This window comes from Muscardinus avellanarius (assembly GCF_963383645.1).
Source record: "Muscardinus avellanarius genome assembly, chromosome: 19".
NCBI lineage: Eukaryota > Metazoa > Chordata > Mammalia > Rodentia > Gliridae > Muscardinus > Muscardinus avellanarius.
The window spans coordinates 35280305-35286304 of record NC_137805.1 but is presented as its reverse complement, the minus strand read 5'-3'; the positions used below and the strand labels follow the sequence as shown (position 1 = coordinate 35286304).

At 51.1% G+C, this 6000-nt stretch overlaps 1 protein-coding gene across 1 annotated transcript in view; it reads right to left on the bottom strand.

Moving 5' to 3' along the window:
* The window catches only part of JPH2 (junctophilin 2), a gene marked incomplete at both ends in the record, with an annotated part of 73063 nt that overhangs the window by 64788 nt on the left and 2275 nt on the right, over positions 1 to 6000 (bottom strand). The window lies entirely within an intron of this gene.

Sequence of the window (6000 nt, the reverse complement as noted above, 5' to 3'; positions counted from 1 at the left end):
TTTTTTATTTGGAAACAGGGTCTCTTAAGCCAGCAAGGCTGGCTTTGAACCTGGACGATCCTCCTGTCTCTGCTTCCCAAACGCAGGGATTACAAGTGTGTGCCACCACGGCCGGCTTTTTTTAGTCTTTTTTAAGTTTTGGAACAGAGTCTCACTGAGTTGTGAAGGGGCCTCACTAAGCAGCTGAGATTGTCCACGAACCACCATCCTTCGGTCTCTGCCTCCTGAATGCTGGGATTACAAGCATACACCACCACGCCCAGCGCCATTACAATATTTTGAGTACTGAACTAAGCAGTGATTCTAAATTTGAGCATGAGATTACTTTAAGAATCCAGTTCCTGATCCAGGCATGGTGGTGCACACTTGTAATCCCAGTACTTGAGAGGCTGAGACAGGAAGGTCACAGGTTCACAGCCATCCTCAGCTACTTAGTGAGGCCATTCCCAACTTAGTGAGACCCTGTTTCAAAATATAGGGCTGGGGGTATAGGGCGAAGGTAGAATGCCCCTGGTTCAATCCTTAGCACTACAAAAAAAAAAAAAAATTCCTAGCTGGGCATAGTGGCGCACACCTGTACCTGGGAGGCTGAGACGGGAAGATTTCAGGTTTGAGACCAGCCTCAGCAACTTAGCAAGATTCTGTCTCAAAATAAAAAATAAAAAGAGCTGCAGGTGTAGCTTAGGGGTAGAATGTCCCTGGGTTCAATTCCCAGTACTAAAAAAAAAAAAAAAAAGGAATTAAATTGCTATATGAGGAAACACCTCTCAGAAAAACCACAGGTAGTCTCTACACATATGTGCACCTCTGGACTGCAGTTTCAGGACTCAGTTTACGGGCCTCTGAGGATCAGAACGGCCCTTCTAGTGCTGGGTGAGGCTATGGGCTCGGGCGCCGCCATCGCTCCTTCAGACTGGGGTATGTGTGTGCAAGCTTTAAGTCAGAGCTATTCTTAGCTTTGCTTTATATAGCCAGAGGAGGAATGAGGACCATAGGAGGGGGGGCAGGGGAGGGGCCACAAGGCTCCAGCAGGGCTTGAGGCCCCTCCCTTCCCTTGCCAGAGCTGAAGGGCTTAACCCCCGAGCGAAGCAAGGGCTTGGAGTGGAGGGAGGGTCTACCGAGGTAGGAAGACAGGGGCTTTGAGGTAGAGGCCAAAAGAGTGATTTTCAACTTTTTTATTTTTTTTTTTATATACTGGGAATTGAACCCAGGGGCATTCTACCCCTGAGCTACACCCCCAGACTTATTTTCTTTCTTTCTTAATTTTGACAGAGGATCTTACTAGGTTGCTGAGAGCCTCGATACGTTGCTGAGGCTGGCCTTGAACCTGTGATCTCCTGCCTTAGCCTCCCCAAGTACTGGGATTATAAGCGTGTGCTACCTTATGCAGCTGATTTTCAAGCTTTTTGACTCTGACTACGATAAGAACTACATTTTACATCGTGAAACACACACACACACACTCACACACACACACGCACACACACACTCACACACACTCTCACACACACGCATGCACACTCACACACTCGCACACACTCTCACACACGCACACTCACACACACTCACACACACTCACACACACTCACACACACACACTCAACTGAACAAACATTTTAGGAAATGATACTTCATCTTATCCTTTGTGAGACATTCTGATACTTAATATTCTGCCATACTCTAGTTTCATTTTGAAAAACATAGGTCCTGACCCGCTAAATTGGTTTCCCTGTCTACGACGGGTCAGCAGGAGCAGCTGCAGCCGTGGCTTCCCGTGGTCGAGCAGGTGGTGACCCGTGACAGCTGACTGCGGGACCAGGTGGGGGCAGAGTCTTCACTTTCTGCAAGTCTCAGCTCCACCCCCTGGCTGAGCGGCGACTTTGGGGCCTCCTGACTTTCCGGGGCCCCTCTCTTGACCTGGAGGAGTCAGACTCCCTCCGGCACATACTCCAGGACTCAGCTCACACCTCCTCCGGGAAGCCTCCCTGGATGCTCAGTCCCCACCTCTCACCTCCTTGGTCCCTGTCACTCCTCCCGGACCACACAGCACCACTTCCTGCTAGAGTCCCTTGGAAGGCCAGGGCTATACCTGCCACTTTAGTATCGCTCTGGCTTCATAAATAATCATGCAGTTAGATATTTAATGAATAGATTAATAAGAGTTAAGAGGTCGGGCATGGTGTCACATGCCTGTAATCCAAGTGCTTGGGAGGCTGAGATAGGAGGATTGCAGGTTTGAGACCAGCCTCAGCAACTCAGCATGACCCTGTTCCAAAATTAAAAAATGAAATCGGGTTGGGGTGTGGCTTGGCGATAGAATGCCCCTCAATTCCCAGTAACACAAAATGAATAAATAAAAATAAAACATGGTTAATAGGCATGCCAACTCTCGTTTATCCCTTGAGAAGCTCCTGGGTGGCTTAGGGCAGGTCCCTTCTAAGGGTGAGGAAATGAAGGCGGGAGGTTAAGAACTCAGCAGAGCAGGCCTGACCCAGGCTGGTGCCCGGGCACAGGCTCTCACCCGCCCACATTCCCCTCGGTGCCCCGGGATAGGGCAAAGGGCGGGTCCTTAACACACCCTCGGAGCACTGATGACAGGTTGATTAAGGAGATTTTCCGAAGCAGTGGCCACATCTAATTTTGGACAGTTACACCTCGTGTGAGGCTCGGGGGAGAGGATCCAGGAGGTTTGTAGGCCCGTTGGATGCAGGGCCATCTCAGGGGAGTCCACGCCTCTGCCAGACCAGTGAGCCTCAGGTCTGCTGGTGACCCCGGAGAGCTCCTGGGCACACCTGGAGTAAAACCCAGGGCCTGCAAACCTGGATGTGCCCCACGCCCAAATTCCAACTGGGACTCCTGCTGCACCCCATATTTAATCAGGGTCTGGCCAAAGGTGCCAAGGCCGGGCCTGCCTCAGGCCTTTGCATTGCCGCTCCCTCTCCTGGAAGTCCTCACCTCCTCGCTAGTCCTCCCCACCCTGTATCTAAAAACCCCACTCTCAGCTGGGTGGGGTGACGCAGGCTTGTCATGCCAGTACATGGGAGGCTGAGACAGGAGGAGCATGGTTCGCGGCCAGCTTCAGCTACTTAGTGAGGCCCTCTGCAACTTAGTGAGACCCTGTTTCAAAATAAAGAATAAAATATAGGGCAGGGGGTATAGCTCAGAGGTCTAATGCCCCTGGGTTCCATCCCCAGACCCCCCACACACACAAAAAAAAAGAATAAAAAATAAGGCCGGGGATGGGGCTCAGAGGTAGAATGCCCTTGGGTTCAATCCCCAGTTCTGCAAAAAGAAAAAACCAAAACAAGCATACCGCTCTCAAGAAGAGCACTGTGGCGCACACATGCAATCCCAGTGTTTGGGGATGTGAGGGGAGTATCACAGGTTCAAAGCCAGCCTCCGCAACTTAGAGAGACTCTGTTTCCAAACAGAAAAAGAATATAAGGGGCTGGGAGTATATCTTGAAGGTAGAACACCCCTGGGTCCAATCCCCAGCACCATAAAAAAATAATAAAACACTACTCTCTTCCCTCTGATTTTATGTCATAACAATAGTGACCTCTGAAAATTACATCTAGGATTGTCTTTCCGTTTATTTCTGTCTCCACTACACAGGGGATCCTTGAGAGCAGCCCTGAGATCACCATCTTGGTCGTTACTCTAGGTCCTAGAATGTGTTGTGGGATGGTGCTTGGCAGAGAGGAGGTGCCCAGGAATATCAAATGAATGAATGAATGGGGTTTTTGTGTGGGTCTGGGGATGGAATCCAGGGGCATTTGACCTCCAAGCTACACCCCCTGCTCTATTTTTTTATTCTTTTTTTTTTTTTTTTTGGTGGTACTGGGGTTCCTGGAAGCCCTTCTTCCTCCGGGCTACACTCCCAGACCTATTTTATATTTTTGAAACAGGGTCTCTTACGCCAGCGCGGCTGGCTTCGAACCTGCGCGATCCTCCTGTCTCCGCCTCCCAAGCGCGGGGATTACAAGCGTGCGCCACCACGCCCGGCCTATTCTTTATTTTGAAACAGGGTCTCACTGAGTTGCAGAGACCTCACAAAGTAGCTGAAGCTGTAAGCGAACCGCATCCTCCCATCTCAGCCTCCCAAATGCTGGGATGACAAGCGTGCGCCACCACGCCTGGCTGAATGAACAGGTTTTGCCTCTTTCAGACAGTTGGGGAGATCAGCCTATTATTTCCCATGTCCACCTTAACCCAGCCACGTGTGCCTCTCTGACTCACATCTAGATCCCCAGCACACATCAACACACGCGCGTGTGCGCACAAACACTGTTCTGCCCTTGGTTTGGAGAGAGCCCAGTGAAGGAAGACCTGGTGCGTGCTCACAACGCACGGCCTGGCCTGGTAACTACACCCTGCGAGCGCTCAGGGTTATCCCCATCTCATCACCAGAGGAACTGAGGCTCGCTCTCGCTGCATCCTCAGAGCCTCGCACAGCGGCGGCACAGCCAACCAGGGAGCTGCACGGCTCCGAACTGGAGAGGGTCAGTGAACCGCTCAAGGTCACCAAGCTAGCCAGCTGTGGAGCCTGTGTCCTCAGCACTGCCAGTCCCGACAGCTGCCATATGCATCCACTCCCAAAAACTCAAGGGACACCGCCTCGTGACCACCCAGACACACTGGATGGCAGGGCCTCGCTAGGCGCCCCCGCACCCCACGCTGCTCCGCTGGCCTCTGCTGCAGCGAACCGCATGGCAGCCTGGGCTGGGAGCAGGGGCGCTGCTGCTTCTCCAGACCCCCCAGCCCACTCCCAGAGTGCCCACTTCCTATCAAAAGAAGGGGGACTAGTGAAGACAGGCTAGCCTGCCAGCGCCTTCCGGTGCCAACAGATTGCTTTTCTAATTAGCCACAGTTTTGAGCTATGCGCACATTAGGAAGATGTCATAGAATTATGCAGAGTCAGAAGCAATCTGACCATTTGAAGTGGAGCCCACAAACACTCTCTACAAGGAGGGAGACAGTCCACCCTTGGGCTTTGCAGGACCCTAGGCAACACTAAGGGTCATGTGCAGGGCTTTCCATGTGCCACAAAATATTGCTCTTCTTTTGATTTTATTTTCAAAGAAAATGTAAAGCTACTCAGCTTACAAGCTGCATAAGACAGGCAAGCAGCCAATTTGGCCTGCATTCTACAGTTTGCTAGCCCGATTTAAAACAAAACTAATTTGTTTTATTTTATTTTCCTTTTTGAGATGGGCTCTTGCTTTATTGCCCAGGCTGGTTTTGCCTGCCTGCCTGCCTGCCTTCCTTCCTGTGATACAGGGGGTAGAACCCAGGGGCCTTCTACCTCCGGGATACACCCCCAGCCCTATTTTATATTATATTTTTTATTTATTTATTTATTTATTTATTTATTTATTTATTTATTTATTGTGGTACTGGGGTTCCTGGAAGCCTGTCTACCTCCGGGCTACACTCCCAGACCTATTTTATAGGTTTTATTTGGAAACAGGGTCTCTTAAGCCAGTGCGGCTGGCTTCAAACCTGTGCGATCCTCCTGTCTCCGCCTCCCAAGCGTGGGGATTACAAGCGTGCGCCACCACGCCCGGCTATATTTTATTTTGAAACAGGGTCTCACTAAGCTGCTGAGAGCCTCACTAAACAGCTGAGGCTGGCTTCGAACCTGCGCGATCCTCCATCTAGCTTCTCAAGTACTGGGATTATAAGCGTGCGGCACCACGCCTGGCTCCCAGACTGGTTTTCTATCACTGAGCCCAAGTGGTCCTCCTGCCTCTGTCTCTTGCGTGGCTGGGCCTCCAGGCACACACCACTGCACTCATGAAGCAACACTTAAAACTTCAGCACACACATTTGCCTGGTGAGCTGATTAAAACAGCTTCGTGGGCCTTGTACACAGATCCTGGTTCAGAGGTTCTGGATGAGGCCCCCGAACTGGCACTTCTGCCTGGGAACAGAGGATACGGATGCTTCCTGTCCACACGCATTTCCAGCAGTACTCATGTGCAAAAGCGGCCCATTTTA